Source organism: Chiloscyllium plagiosum, unplaced genomic scaffold, assembly GCF_037043375.1.
Source record: "Chiloscyllium plagiosum isolate Xiang-an unplaced genomic scaffold, Cpla_swu_hap1 HiC_scaffold_18, whole genome shotgun sequence".
Taxonomy (NCBI): Eukaryota; Metazoa; Chordata; class Chondrichthyes; order Orectolobiformes; family Hemiscylliidae; genus Chiloscyllium; species Chiloscyllium plagiosum.
Window position 1 is genome coordinate 45,643,757 of NW_028270156.1, and position 16,903 is coordinate 45,660,659.

Here is a 16,903-nt window from a genome sequence, read left to right on the forward strand (position 1 = left end):
CCCCCCTACACCCCCCACTCCTCCCACCCCCCCACTCCTCCCACCCCACTACCCCCCCACCCAACTCCCACCCCACCCCCCCACCCAACTCCCACCCCACCCCTACCCCCCTCCCAACTCCACCCCACCCCTACCCGCCCACCCAACTCCCACCCCACCCCCCTACCCCCCCACCCAACTCCCACCCCACCCCCCTACCAACTCCCACCCCACCCCCTACCCCCCCTCCCAACTCTCACCACCCCCCTAACCCCCCACCCAACTCCCCCCCACCCCCCCTACCACCCCAACTCCCACCCCCGCCCCCCGTACCCCCCCCCCCCCCCCCACAGCTTCATACAAAAAACATCTTGCTGATCTTTGAGGGGCCCTATTCTCTCCCTAGTTACCCTTCTGTCCTTAATGTATTTGTAAAAATCCTTTGGATTCTCCTTAACTCTATTTGCCAAACCTATCTCATGTCCCCTTTTTGCCCTCCTGATTTCCCTCTTAAATATACTCCTACTGCCTTTATACTCTTCTAAGGATTCACTCCATCTATCCTGTCTATACCTTACATATGCTTCTTCTTTTCCTTAAGAAAACCCTCACTTTCTTTAGTCATCCAGCATTCCCTATACCTACCAGCCTTTCCTTTCACCCTACAGGAATATACTTTCTCTGGACTCTTGTTATCTCATTTCTGAAGGCTTCCCATTTTCCAGCCATCCCTTCACCTGCTAACATCTGCCCTAAGTCAGCTTTTGAAAGTTCTTGCCAGGGCTTTTGCCCGAAACGTCGATTTCGAAGCTCCTTAGATGCTGCCTGAACTGCTGTGCTCTTCCAGCACCACTAATCCAGAATTGTGATTCAGAGTCCACCGAGCAAATGGTAATTTTCAGAAGATGACTTTGTTTTTCAAATTATTAAAATACTGATGGTATAATGCAGTCAGAAGCTATGGTAACAATTAATACCATATGTCCTGAGAACTCAGGACACCGTGCACTAAAGCTAAAATTGATAATGAGACTAGTGCCAACATATTACCACTCGACATCCTGAAAGACATGTACCTCAGCAAAGGCATTCCATTGCACAGCCTACCATACACCAGCTTACAACACACAAGGGATCACCAAATCCATGCATTGGCAGAATCACACTACAGTAACAATACACAAATCTTGACTTCCAAATGCAATTTGTTCTTAGATATCATAGTGTATTAAAAGAAAATTCACTGCTAACAAACTTGAGATGAATCCTTATTGGGAAAGTTGTGATTGACTACACAGTCAACTTGACTCCAGTAGGGTTGAGCGTTTTGCCTCTCTCCAGGTTGCTGTAACAGCCACTGGAATCAATTATTTACACTACTACACACTCACACCCGGAAACATCTTGACAAGGTTGCTGCCCTCTGCACTTACAAACCTCAACATTGTTGAGTTGGTGAGAAAGATATATTGCTGTATTGAAAAGTGATGCAGAAGATAGGAATATTACGTCTGCTCCAAAAACCACAAACAGAAAGAATAGTAAATATGGGTAACGTTCGCATATTCTAAGCTGGAGCTGAAATGGGAAAACTCAGAGCACATCTCCTAATTACCGTTTCAGCTGCAAGTAGTGTACACCCCAGGGAATGGTGAGAAAAAAAAATACAATCAATTAAGAAATGCCTATTCCTTTCAGAATAGAATGACGACATGTAGTTCAAAGTTGTTCATATTTAAGAACAGTATGTGCTAACATTTTAATCAGGCTACTATTTATTTCAAAAATATCAGGAAGGAAAATTCATCTTACTCACAAAACTACAAGGATTTATTCTGACCACACAATACGTATAAGTATTTTGAAAGAAATACGGTGTTATTGATACAGGCCAGAGTGCACATTCAATGAGTGACTGAATGTTTGCAGACACCACAAAGCAGCAAAAGATACTCCACTCTTGGGAATAAATTTGTTTTGACCCATGTACGAAGTGAGATACTTTAATTAAAAGCTGTGACTAAAAGTCCAACAGTCTAGTTTGTTCTGTGGAAATTTGTCTGAACACGTGGAACAAAAAGGATCAATTCAATTTGGGTAAAAAAGTCAGTTAAAATGAAATGAATTGAGCCTCCTTGGAGGCATATGTATGGCTCCTGCTGTTTGCAGGCAAAGAATGCTGTTCGACATACAACTATTGCTTTCAGATATACGATTACATATAACACTGAACAGGACAGCATATTACAGGCCCTTGATGTTGTGTTGACTGTCTATCCTACTCTCAGATCAGACTAACCTACACACCCTTCATTGTACTAAATTCCATGTGCCTATCCGAGTGTTACTTAAATGTCCCTAACATATTTGTCTCTGCTACCACTGCTGGCAATGCATTCCACGCACCAAGTACTCTCTGTGTAAAGAACTGACTTCTGACATCTCCCCTAAATATTGCTCCAATTACCTTAAACTTATGCCCCCTCGTGATAGACATTTCCACCATGGGAAAATGTCTCTGCCTATCCACTCTATCTATGCCTCTCAACATTTTCTACACCTTTATCAAGTCACCTCTGATCCTTCTTTGCTCCAATGAGAAAAGCCCTAGCTCTCTCAATCTTTCTTCATAAGTCATGTCCTCCAGTCCAGCCAGCATCCTGGTAAATCTTCTCTGCACTGTCTCTAAAGCTTCCTATGATGATGCAACCAGAACTGAACACAATATTCCAAGTGTGGTCTAACCAGGGCTCTGAGAGCTGTAGAGAAAGTGAGGGCTGCAGATGCTGGAGATCAGAGCTGAAAATGTGTTGCTGGAAAAGCGCAGCAGGTCAGGCAGCATCCAAGGAACAGGAGAATCCCCCAAGTGCCTCCTCCCTACCTTTTATCTTAGCCTGCTGGACACACTTTCCTCATTCCTGAAGAAGGGCTTATGCCCGAAATGTCGATTCTCCTGTTCCTTGGATGCTGCCTGACCTGCTGCGCTTTTCCAGCAACACATTTTCAGCTCTGAGAGCTGTAGCATAACTTCGCAATTCTTAAACGTAATCCCACTGCTAATGAAAGTCAACACAGCATACGCCTTGACAACCTGGTCAACTTGAGGGATCTATGGACATGAACTGCAGAATCCCTCTGTTCCTCCACACTGTTAAGAATCCTGCCTTTAATCTTGTAATCTGCATTCAAATTCCACCTTCCAAAGTGAATCACTTCACACTTTTCCAGGTTGAACTCCATCTACCACTTATCAGACCAGTTCTGCATCCTGTTAATGTCCTGTTTCAACCTACAACAGCCTTCCACATTATCCACAACTCTACCAACCTTTGTGTCATTGGCAAACTTACTGACCCACCCTTCCACCTCCTTATCCAAGTCATTTATAAAAATCAAAAAGAGCAGAGGTTCCAGAACCAATCCCTGTGGAACGCCACTGGTCACCAAGCTCCAGGCTGAATACTTGCCATCAACCACCAACCACTCTACTATGGGTAGCAAATTCTGTATCCAGACAGCCAGAGTTCCCTGTATCCCATGCCTTCTTACTTTCTGAACGAGCCTACCATGGGGAACCTTATCAAACGTTTGCTAAAATCCATGTACACCACATCCACAGCTCTACCTTCAACGATGTATTTTGTCACATCCTCAAAGAGTTCAATAAGGTTTGTGAGCCATGACCTGCCCCTCACTTAGCCATACTTACTTTCTCTAACCAAACTATGATTTTCCAAGTAATCATTAATCCTGTCTCTCAGAATCCTCTCCAAAACTTCACCCACCATAGACATGAGACTGACTGATCTGTAATTCCCAGGGTTATCCCTATCCTTTTTTTGAATAAGGGAATAACATTTGCCACCTTCCAATCATCTGGTACTACTCCAGCAGACAGTAAGGATGCAAAGATCATCGCCAAAGGTGCAGCAATCTCTTCGCTCGCTTCCTGTCGTAACCTAGGGCACATCCTGTCTGGCCCAGGGAATTTATCTATCCTTATGATTTTCAAATTTTTCAGCACAACCTCCTTGTGAACATCCACCTGTTCAAGCATATCAGTCTGTTTCACACTGTCGTCAGAAATGTCAAGGTCCCTCTCAGTAGTGAATACTAAAGCAAAATATTCATTAAGGATGTCCCCAACCTCTTCCAACTCCAGACTCTACTATCCCTGATCAGCCCTACCCTCACTCTAGCCATCCTCTTGTTCCTTACATAAGTGTAGAATGCCTTAGGGTTTTCGTTAATCCTACCCGTTAAAGCTTTTTCAAGCCCCCCTTCTAGCTCTCCTAAGTCCATTCTTCAGTTCCTTCTTGGCTGCCTTGTCACCCTCTAAAGCCCTGTCTGATCCTTTCCTCCTCAACCTTAAGTAGGCTTCCTTCTTCCTCTTGACTAGATGTTCCACATCCCTTGTCACCCAAGGTTCCTTCACTCTACCAACCCTTCCTTGCCTCAGTGGGACAAACCTATCCAGCACTATCAGCAGGTGCTTCCAAAACAATCTCCACATTTCTGTCATGCATTTCCCTGAGACCATCTGTTAGCAATTTAATTTCCTGCCTAACAGCATTGTAATTCCCCCTTCCCCAATTAAATACTTTCCCATACCATTTGCTCCTATCCCTCTCCATGGTTATAGTAAAGGTCAGGGAATTGTGATTACTATCACTGAAATGTTCTCCCACTGAGAGATCTGACACCTGGTGTAGTTCGTTTCCAAACACCAAATCCAATATGGCCTCCCTTCTAGTTGGCCTATCTACATATTGAATAAGGAGCCTTTCCTGGGCACACCTGACAAAAACTGCTCCATCCAAACTATTTGAACTCATGAGGTTCCAATCAAAATTAGGGAAGTTAAAGTCACCTAAAGTCACCCATGTCAACAACCCTGTTACTTCTGCATCCTTCCAAAATCTGCCACCCAATCTGCTCCTCCGTATCTCTGTTGCAAGTGCCGAGGGTGGTCTGGAGAAAACTCCAATAAAGTCACTGCTCCTTTCCTGTTTCTGACTCCATACTGACTCTGTAAACAACTCTCTTTGACGTGCTCCCTTTCTGCAGCTGTGATATTATCCCTGATTAGCAATGCCACTCCTCCACCTCTTTTACCCCCCTCTCCCTACTCCTTTTGAAACATCTAAACCCTGGAACACCCAACAACCATTCCTTCCCCTGTGATATCCAACTCTCTGTAATGGCCACAATATCATTGTTCCAAGTACTGATCCATACTCTAAGTTCATTACCCTTATTCATGATACTTCTTGCACTAAAATAGACACACTTCAACTCATCACACTGACTGCAACTTTGCCCTATCCCTCCTCACAGACTTTCTATGTGCTGTATCTGGCTGTTCACTAGCTACTCACTCACCTGATTCATAGCTCCGGTTCCCAACCCCTGTCAATCTCGTTTAAATCGTTCCGAAGAATTCTAGCAAACCTCCCACCCAAGGTATTGATGCCCTCCAGTTCAGGTGCAAACCGTCCTTCTTGTACAGGTTGCACCTTCCCCAGAAGGTATCCCAATGATCCACATATCTGAGTCCCTCCCTCCTACACCAGCCCTGCAGCCACATGTTCATCTACACTTGCTCTCTATTACTAGCCTCACTAACACGTGGCACTGGTAGCAATTCTGAGACTACTACTCTGCTCATCCTGCCTTTTAGCTTCCAACCTAAATCCCTGTGTTCTCTTTTCAGGTCCTCATCCCTTTCCCTACCTAAGTCATTGGTACCGATGTGTACCACGACTTCCCGCTGCTCACCCACCCCCTTAAGAATCCTGCAAGCCTGATCCAAGACATCCCTGATCCTGGCACCCGGGAGGCAACGTACCATCCAGGAGTCTTGCTCGTGACCACAGAATCTGCTGTCTTTTCCTTTCACGATTGAATTTCCGAGCACTAATCACTCTCCTATTCTCCCCCTTCCCAAATTGTACCAAAAACCTAAGTATAAGCATAACAACACATTTACCGTTTTTAAGACAGGATATAGAGGATAAAGGCTCATGTCAAGATCAACTTTAAATGTAATGCAGCTTATTTTTATCAAGAAATTGCAAGTTTTAAGTGCAACTTTGTGTTTCAGATTGAATTCTGTGTAACATAATATCTTGAAGGATAATTACAGAAATTTGAAAATGATGGGATTTCATTTTCTTAAAAAGGTTAAATTTAATTAAACCTTTTCCTTCAAGCTTGCAAAGTTAGAAAGGCACAAAACATAATAAAATATGCAGTTTCATATAAATAATAGTTAGATAATTTATATTTTTTGCAAACAAATATCTTTGTGTGCAACATTGATGAATGAATGCCTGCCTCTAGCCAGATGGTCCCAAGCTCTCAAGCCTTTCACTTCAAAACCAATTAGGAGTAGGCATCTCCAGCTCTTTAGTGGTCTATTTTAGTGACATTGGATCCTCTCAATCAGTGAAAACAGCAATCTCTCTGGTCAGGTTTATCCAACTCTTCATTAGCGGGTAACAAGGGAGTAGTGGGAAATAGAAAGAAGAGAGATGGAAAAGATAAATAAAGTATACAAGCAGGTCAGCTGACCTACTTAAAAAGAATTGTCAAATAGAAGGTAACTGCTGTTAGACAATTTTAAAATTTAGATCCTCTGAGTTATTAGTTTTGCAGACCATACCCATCAGTGTGTGTTGAAATCACAGCAACTAGTCCAATGTTACATTCATTATGGCATAAGCATAATGACCAGTATCTCTAAAACATACAGGAAAAAAATAAAATTCCATCTCATAGGGGTATGCTGACATAACGGTAATGCAACTGAATTCATAATCTAGCGGCCTAGACTGATAATCTGTACCTTGAGTTCAAATGCCACCATGTCAGCTGAGGAATTTAGTTCCAATTCATCAATTAAAGCACAGTAAAGGTAGCAGTAATGGTGATGAGGAGTTACTGGATTGCCATACAAAAAGCTTTGGTTCACTACTAAGCTAAGGAAAGGAAATGTACTGTTCTCACCTGTTCTGGCCTTTATATTCACTCTTAGCTGCCCTTAAAAATGGTCAAAAACAAGCCATTCAGTTGTATTCAAGGAGCTTGCTCACTACCCATCTTCTCAAGGGTAATTAAGACCAGGCAATAAATGCTGGTCTTGCTGACAACGCCCATCTCTTATGAAGTTATCAAATCATGCTATTTGATGAAGGCGACTAACGAAAATATTGAAAGATTATCTTTTGTGTATCTGACCCTCAATTATTTGTCATTTAGGATTAAATTACATAGAAAGTGAAATGGACAACATTTTGGCACAAATAGGTCATATGAGGAACACATAGTGATGGGTGAATTCACCTGTCACAGAAATCAAGAAGAACACATTTCTATTGACGTTTTAAAAAACTAAACTAATGTATGATGTTGTGGCCATAACGGAGACGTGGGTTTCATAGCGGCAGGAATGGTTGCTAGATGTTCCAGGGTTTAGAGCATTTAAAAAGAACAGGGAACGGGGAAAAAGAGGAGGGGAGCATAGCATTGCTTATCAGAGAGTGCATCACAGCTACAGGAATGAAGGTTGTCAAGGAAGGTTTGTCTACTGAGTCAGTATGGGTGGAAGTCAGGAACAGCAAGGAAGCAGCCACCGCATTGGGGGTTTTCTACAGACCCCCTAATAGCAGTAGAGAGATCGAAGAACTCATAGGCCGGCAGATTTTGGAAAAGTGCAGATGTAGCAGGGTTGTTGTTATGGGTGATTTCAACCTTCCCAATATCGACTGGAACCTCCTTAGTGCAGATGGTTTGGATGGAGCCGTTTTTGTCAGGTGTGTTCGGGAGGGTTTCCTTACTCAGTATATAGACAAGCCGAAGAGGGGAGAGGCCATTTTGGCTTTGGTGCTCGGCAATTAGCCAGGGCAGGTGTCAGATCTTGCGATGGGAGAATACTTTGGTGACAGTGACCACAACTGCCTCACATTTACCGTAGCCTTGCAGAGGGAAAGGAACAGTTACCATGGGAAAATAATTAATTGGGGAAAAGGAAATTCTGACGCTATCAGGTAGGAGTTGGGAAGTACAGATTGGGAGCAATTGTTCCACAGAAAGGGCACAACAGACATATGGAGACTATTTAAAGGGCAGATGTTGCATGTGATGCATAAATTTGTTCCTCTGAGACAGGCAAGAAGGGGTAAGATTAAGGACCCTTGGAAGACAAGAACAGAGGAGCTTCTCGTCAAAAGGAAAAAGGCAGCTTACATAAGATAGAGGAAGCAACGGTCTAGCACAGCTTTAGAGGATTACAGGCTTTTTAGGAAGGAGCTCAAAAATGGACTAAGGAGAGCCAGAAGGGGGCACAAAAAAGGCTTGGCAGGAAGGATAAGGGAGAACCCAAAGGCATTATACTCATAAGTAAGGAATAAGAGAATGATCAGGGAGAAGGCAGGGCTGATCAGAGATAGCGTAGCGAACTTGTGCGTGGAGTCTGAGCAGGTATGAGAATCCATAAATGAATCTTTTGTTTCGGTTTTCACAAAGGAAAGGGATCATGTCGTGAGTGAGAACTTTGTGGAGTGGGGAAACAGGCTTGAACAGATCGAGATTGATGAAATTATATGCAGCAAATTTTGGCAAATGTTAAGATTGATAAGAACCCAGGGCCAGACCAGATTTATCCTCGGTTGTTCCGGGAAGTGAGAAAGAAGGTTGCTAAGCCGCTGGCGAAGTTCTTTGCTTCCTCACTCTCCACGGGAGTCGTACCGGAGGATTGGAGGGAGGTGAATGGTGTTCCTCTTTTCAAGAAGGGCAGTAGGGAAACCGTTGGCAATTACAGTCTTATGTCTGTGGTCAGCAAGGTTTTGGAAAGATATCTGAGGGATGTGAGTTATGACTATTTGTAAAAGCATAGCCAGATTAAAAGCAGTCAGTATGGCTATATGAGAGGCAGGTCATGTCTCACAAAACGTGTTGAGTTCTTTGAGGAGGTGACGAGAAAGGGTGACGAAGGTCGAGCAGTGGATGTGATGCATATGGACTTCAGCAAGGCATTTGATAAGGTTCCCCATGTTAGGCTCATTCATGAAGTCAGGAGGTATGGGATACAGGGAGATTTGGCTGTCTGGATTCAGAATTGGTTGGCTGACAGAAGGCAGAGAGTGGTTGTAGATGGGAAGTATTCTGCCTGGAGGTCAGTGGTAAGTGGCATCTCGCAGGACTCTGTTCTTGGGCTTCTGCTCGTTGTGGTTTTTATAAATAACTTGGACGAGGAGGTTGAGGGGTGGGTTAATAAGTTTGCCGATGACACAAAGGTTGAAGGTGCCGTTGATAGTACCGAGAGCTATTGCAGGCTGCAGCGCGACATAGACAGGATGCAGAGCTGAGAAATGGCAGATGGAGTTCAACCTGGATAAATGCGAAGTGATGCATTTCAGAAGGTCGAACTCAAATACTGAATATAGGATTAAAGACAGGGTTCTTGTCAGTGTGGAGGAACAGTGCGATCTTGGTGTTCAAGTGCACAGATCCCTCGAAGTTGCCACCCAAGTGGATAGGGTTGTTAAGAAAGCATATGGCGCTCTGGCTTTCATCAACAGGGGGATCAAGTTTAAGAGCCATGAGGTTTTGCTACAGCTCTACAAAACCCTGCTGAGACCACACTTGGAATATTGCATCTAGTTCTGGTTGCCCTATTATAGGAAAGTACTGAGGCTTTGGAGAGGGTGCAAAGAAGGTTTACCAGGATGCTGCCTGGATTGGAGGGCTTGTCTTACGAGGAGAGGTTGACTGAGCTCGGACTTTTCTCTCTGGAGAGAAGGAGGAAGAGAGGTGACATGATTGAGGTGTACAAGGCAATGAGAGGCATGTATAAAGTCGATAGCCAGAGATCTTTCTCCAGGGCAGGACTGATTGCCACGAGGGGTCATAGTTTTAAGGTGTTAGGAGCAAGGTATAGAGGAGACATCAGAGGTAGGTTCTTTATGCAGAGAGTTGTGAGCGCATGGAATGCGTTGCCAGCGGTAGTGGTGGAAGCAGAGTCATTACGGACATTAAAGCGACTGCTGGACATGCACATGGACAGCAGTGAATTGCGGGAGTGTAGGTTAGGTTATTTTATTTTAGATTAGGATTATCCTTGGCACAACACCTTGGGCCAATGGGCCTGTACTGTGCAGTACAGGCCCTTCTATGTTCTATGTAACACAATCTGACCCAGAATAATTTTGAAGAATGGTAAAAATTAATCTTGACCAATTAAACTACAAATAACCGATTCATTTTTAATATCTAAATCTCAGCATTTTCCATGTCATAGATATCCCAGAGATCCTGAAATAATAGCTCATCACAATATGAGGCAAGGAACCCATTTGCTGTGCTAAGTCTCACAGTCATTCTATCAGTATTCCTTTCAGAGCAGTATGCCAGCATACTTTGAAGATACATGCTCATGATGTTATTATTGTGTCATGGCATGTAGTTAAATAAATAAAGATTACAGACTCCATCGAAAAGTTTCAAATCTTTTAGCTGCTTCTTTGGTTACACTGTAACCAAACTGGATCTGGATCCAACTGTAAGGGAAGTTCTGTGATTTGGGAAGCAGAGTGCCACAGTCATGTGATGGTTAACCAGAACTAAAACACAGATACCAATGTAACAAATTCCGTTCCAGAAACAGTGATGGGCAGAATAAGATTCTCTGGTCCATCTAACCTGACCCATATATTTGTTATACATTACTCACCCCCTCTTCTCCACCTGGAACAATGTGCAATCTCCTGGGAGAAGATAAAAACGTGAGTCAATTTTTGAGGAAAAGTATTCTGGAAAATTTTAGGCAATTGAAATATCTGGCAAATCACTCAAGAGCTGACAATTTTATTCAGTACCTACCCTTTTTAATAGGAGATCCCTATCCCGCTCTAGAAACAAATCCAGCTCTTGCTTGATGGAATTGAGTGAATTGTGACTGCTGTATGAGCCGACAATCTTTTCCAGATCTACCCTACTCTATGAGGAAAGAACTACTTCCTGACATCTCGCCGACATCTTAAACAACTTACAATTGTAATTAATGGTCTTCCTGACTAATTCCATTGGAACAAATCAACACAATCTGTAGCAATTTCATTAAGTGGGTCAAGCTACCACTGCATGGTCTCCTCCTGCACAATAATTTCACAAAAAAATTTTTAAAAATCCGTTTAGTTTAAAGTCGGTTGATAAATCCCTCTTTTTAAAAGGTCCTTTCCAATGAGGTTTGAGTAAACCAGAGTGGTTAATTATCAGACCTCTCTCTTAATCGATTCTTAGATGCCTTTTATTTATCTCAAACTTCAAAACCATGTTCAAAATAGGGGATCATTTTTGAACAATTGGTCACTTAAGATAACTTGCTTTTAAAAATAAAGTGATTTAAACAATGCAATGACATATGTACGTCTGCGACAACACATGGAGTTCCAATTATTGTTCTGCTCTATCTGGATTACAATGGAAATAGTTGATTGGCGATTTATACTTCATTTCTTCTTTCCTGGTTTCCTGTGTTTAAAGTGTTTTTTTAGAGTCATAGAGATGCACAGCATGGAAACAGACCCTTCAGTCCAACCCGTCCATGCCGACCAGATATCCCAACCCAATCTAATCCCACCTGCCAGCACCTGGCCCATATCCCTCCAAACCCTTCCTATTCATAGTTAAAAATCACACAACACCAGGTTATAGTCCAATAGGTTTAATTGGAAGCACACTAGCTTTCGGAGCGACGCTCCTTCATCAGGTGATAGTGGAGGGCTCGATCGTTATCCCCCTGTGTTCTCTGTCTATGACCTGATGTTTAGATTGATTCTAATCTAAAAAGTGAGATAACAGAGTTTTACATAAATTCATGCAGTTTTTGAGCTCAGAGTTCTACATGAATGTATGCAGTTTTTGAGCAAAGTGCAACGTAACTCTGCAAGTACAAATTCACCCCACAAAATATATGTGTGCATGTGGGTCTTTGTGTGTGTGTGTGTCTGGGGTGGGGGTTGTGAGTGTGAGAAAGTGTGTGTGTGGTGAGTGCAGAGTCTATTAAGTCTGTGAGGGGGTGCATGTGTGGGTGTGGGAGTGTGAGTGTCTATAAGGGTGTGTGTGGGTGTCTGTGTGTACCTGAGAGTGTGTGTGTGTGTAGGAATATCTGTGTGTGTGTTGTGCAATGGTGATCACCGGTAATGTGACATGAACCCAAGGTCCCGGTTGAGGCCCTCCCTATGGGTACCGAACTTAGCTATCAGCATCTGCTCAGCCACTTTCCTCTGCTGCCTGTCCCGAAGTCCACCTTGGAGGATGGTCACCTGAAGGTCCGAGGCTGAATGTCCTGGACCACTGAAGTGTTCCCCAACTGGGAGGGAACCCTCCTGTCTGTTGATTGTTGTGTGGTGCCCTTTCATCCGTTGTCATAGCCTTTGCTTGGTTTCCCCAATGTCCCATGCCTCCGGGCATCCTGTGTTATGATAAATTCTGTGTTACGATCGAGCCCTCCACTATCAATTGATGAAGGAGCATCGCTCCGAAAGCTAGTGTGCTTCCAATTAAACCTGTTGGACTATAACTTGGCGTTGTGTGATTTTTAACTTTGTACACCCCAGTCCAACACCGGCACCTCCAAATCATGACTTCCTATTCATATACTCATCCAAATGCCTCTTAAATATTGCAATTGTATCAGCCTCCACCACATCCTCTGACAGCTCATTCCATACATGTACCACCCTCTGCATGAAAAAGTTGCCCCTTAGGTCTCTTTTATATCTTTCCCCAATCACCCTAAACCTATGCCCTCTAGTTCTGGACTCCCCAACCCAATGGAAAAGACTTTGTCTATTTATCCTATCCATGCCACTCATAATTTTGTAAACCTCAGCCTCCGACACTCCAGGGAAAACAGTGCCAGCCTGTTCAGCCTCTCTCTGTAGCTCAGACCCTCCAACCCTGGCAACATCCTTGTAAATCTTTTCTGAATCCTTTCAAGTTTCACAACATCTTTCTAATAGGAAGGAAAACAGAATTGCACGCAATATTCCAACAGTGGCCTAACCAATGTCCCGTACAGCCACAACATGATTTTTTTTAATGTCCTTTTATGTGCAGGCTAGGTGATTGGTCTCGATAAATGCGGAGTTACGAGAATGACTGGGTGGGTCTGGGTAGGATGCTCTTCAAGCTATCATCAACTGCACGTGTGGTCAAGTTTCCCACAAGGTAGGCCACAAATTTCGTCAATGAAAATGGATTTCACTTGCTTACATGTATAACAGGTCTGCCACTATTGCAAAGACCTCCTGGGAAAGACAATTTCCAGGAACCTGTCAAAAATGCTACATGGCAAGGCAGTTTAAGACCTTTCCAGGTTCCACTCCAGCAGCTGCATGCCTTCAAACACAGATAGTTAGTGACAAGGGTTAGCCACTGAAAAGTTGGTACTTATGCCTGTGCAAATCTGAAACACACATGCAGAGGAGAGATACGATAGCTGGTTTGGAAGAACATGTGTGACATCAAGATTGGACAGATCCAGTGTAGCACTTCATAAAGTGCTGGCAAGGGTCTCATATATCATGGTGACATGATGTGCTGTTGTTATGATCCCAGCTGTTATTACTACTGGACAAGCCAAACCCAGGAATAAATTTGGACTGATGACTTTTCAGATTTTAGTTAACATGGTGATCATTTACTGAAGCATATTTACACAAGGCTGCAGATTTTCTTTAACAACAGAACAGAAGGTTATTACACAAAAGAGAAAAGGAAAAAAATCAAACAAAATAAAGCTATCTAGAACACAGTTGGAAAGAATCTTGGAATTTCAGGCAAAACAAACTGCACTTTAAAGCCTTCGATCTCTGGCTTTTCTAAACTAAAATCAATCCTTGATTATCCTGAATCAAAACTAAACTCATGGCCTTCAATGTTTATCCCATCTGTTGTATCACATGTCAATAAAAAATATTTTTCCATTTACGCTACAGGAATCTCTGCTCTGATACGTACTGGATTGGGTCATGTCCAAAAAGACTGTCAGACGTACTTATTTTTAAAACCCATTAACAAAAACTCATTTGTAACTACTTTGAAATTCCAAACCCCCAAATTAATATTTTTGCTTACAGATATTAATCAGACATCTTTCATCACACTATGAACAATCTGCTACTGCAGAGGAGAGATATTTTGAACAATGAGGATTTAGAATATAAGAGCGATGGTGATCAGACACAATATGAAAACAGCTCTGGGGATTTTAGGCAAGAAACAACAAGATGTGGGGCACAGAAAGATTCATAGCTCACTTATCCAGATGTATTCATTATGAGCTTTCCCATTCAATAAATCAAATAAATCATCTAAATTGCTTTCCTTGAATACCTCACAATTTCTTTGGAGCTGCCATCTCATGACAAACATGCGTAAGGAAAAAAATTACCTCATTTGCTGTGGTACCTCCTAAATACCTGGCAATATCTTTTAATCTGTAAATGACCTAAAAGTTTATGTATACACAAATGTTTTTTTTTGTGGTGCAGCACATCAGAATTCATTGAAGATAAATGAACAGCCCTGACATCTAATTATACAATACCATCCTGTGAAACCGAACAGCAACCAGATGGAATTTCCCCATGTGCCTGTGAGTGCTCCAACATGGTGCTACTCTATTGTCAGCTGGGGTGAACACAGGTTGCTAATCTTTCTGTTCTTTGGCTCATAATGATTATAGCAGTCATCCTCCAGTTACCCAAGGTCATGAGCACCATGGCATATTGCTGGTCTTCTGCATAACTGCAGGAGCCTTCTCTGCAATTGTGGCTTTTGAAGTTCTCATTTCACCATCCATCGATATAGGAACCTACTGCCCAGACCAGCAGTACCTGTATCGTACCCCCAGGTATTTCATGCATCTTCCCTTCTTTCCTTTATGAGCATACTTGTCCCTCCCTGCATGCTTTGGGAGATTAAGCATCAAGTAGTGGTTTGTATCCCTTTCTCCCAGACAATGCTTCACGGGGCTCATGGAGGAAGTGATGAATACAGGTCGGTGCACATCTCCAGCATCCACTGCCAGCTTGCTGGACGAGGCTCTTCTTGAGCTATAGGGAGAGGCTGAACATGCTGGGGCGGTTTTCCTTGGAGCATCGGAGGCTGAGGGGTGACATTATAGAGGTTTATAAAATCATTAGGAGCATGGATAGGGTAAATAGACAAGGTATGTTCCTGGGGTGGGGGGGGGGGGGGGAATCCAGAACTAGAGGGCATAGACTTAGGGCGAGAGAAGAAAAATTTAAAAGAGACCTAAGGAGCAACTTTTTCACGCAGAGGGTGAATGTGTATATGGAACAAGCTGCCAGAGGAAATGATGAAGGCTGGTACAATTACAACATTTAAAAGGCATCTGGATAGGTATACGAATAGGGAGGGTTTAGGGGGATATGGGCCAAATGGTGGCAAGTGGAACTAGATTAATTTAGGATATCTGGTCAGCACAGACAAGTTGGACCAAAGGGTCTGTTTCCATGCAGTACATCACCATGACTCTACGATGCTATGTGGATTTAGGGTGTAGGTTTGCTTGCTGAGCTGTAGGTTTGATATCCAGATGCTATGTGGGTCTGCACACTTTCAACAGACAATGCCATCATGGACATGCCAGAGCTGGGGATTATCATGAATGACATGCCATCACCAGTTCTTGATCTCTCTTTTGTATTCCCTCTCTTCTACAAAGTACAGAGATACCCATCATTACACAGCTAAAAGACACTTGCTTTATCCATACGTAGGCCATACTAAGTGTCCGTTGTGGTGCCACAGAGATCCCTCCTGCATAGGCCATTCAGCTTACTCTAAATGATTGGTATTCTACAGATAAAAGATACTGCTGCATGTGGCAACCAAGGGTAACCTAGATATTTCTGCCAAATGGTTGGGCATCTGTTTCCTAATTTCACACTTGCCTTTAATGATATTTAAGGCTACAAGGTTAGTGTTATGCATTTGACCCACCTTGGCAGAACACATTGTTCAACACTACAGCCATATTATACTCAACTCCTCTGTTTTCTCCCTATTCCCTTCTTCTAAGGGAAAAGGATTTCCCTTGGTGGAGCACCTTCAGTAAAAATGGGCACCAAACTTGCTTTGTCCTACGTCATTGCTCTGACTTCCAGGACTCCCACAGTAATCCAAGCTGCTACCTTGGAAAGTATTAATGGTTACCTTTAAAATAAGGTGCCAGCTTTGTCTGACAAGAACTTCTGTCCAGCCTCATCTTTTAAGTGACTGACTGTCATATCTGCAAACCGTTCATTTAATCATCCCCAACGATACTATAAGATTGCTCTCTGCCTTCTAACCTCTGCTCGTGTGGCATACCAGCCTAATATCATGATTTCATTGCTCCCCTCAAAATGCCAACCATTCTGTCACTTTCTGCATTTATATTACTACAAAGAGCTGTCGTGGTGAACAAAATTACAACAATCCTAATCCTAGAAGAAAACAGCATTCTAACTGATCATTGAGTCCCACTGTAAAGAACTCTCATCCAAGCAAGGCCCCAATGAGTTTGACAGTAACCAATGTAGAATCTAACCTGCAAAATGTCATGGGGGAATGAAAACTACAAACAAGCAATTTCAGTACTCACCTGCACCCAGTCAGTGGTGAATCTTCAGGTTATTAAACAATCATTTACAAGCAATTGAAATAAACTGTACAGGTAAAACACGTGTGTGCTTTAAGAATATAATTGTGAGTTTGTGGATTTTTTTTAAGCCTTGTGCAGGATTATCAATGTACTATGACAGGATGATAAATATTTTTGTTCACGATACAAACCAGAATTTGCTCATAACAGTTCAGTCTTAGGATATTGGTTCAGCAGGACCCAGAG

General features: G+C 42.9%; 1 protein-coding gene across 6 annotated transcripts in view; it reads right to left on the minus strand.

Annotated features, from left to right (window-relative positions):
• The window catches only part of LOC122557827 (uncharacterized), a 77,077-nt gene that overhangs the window by 32,024 nt on the left and 28,150 nt on the right, over positions 1–16,903 (minus strand). Inside the window, exon 1 of one of the 6 annotated variants that reach the window (XM_087996574.1) lies at positions 10,712–10,727. The exons of the other annotated variants lie outside the window; for them this stretch is intronic. The gene's annotated coding sequence lies outside the window, so the exon portion shown is untranslated. Of the gene's footprint in view, positions 1–10,711; positions 10,728–16,903 lie in introns of those variants that run through there. 6 annotated transcript variants of the gene reach the window in all.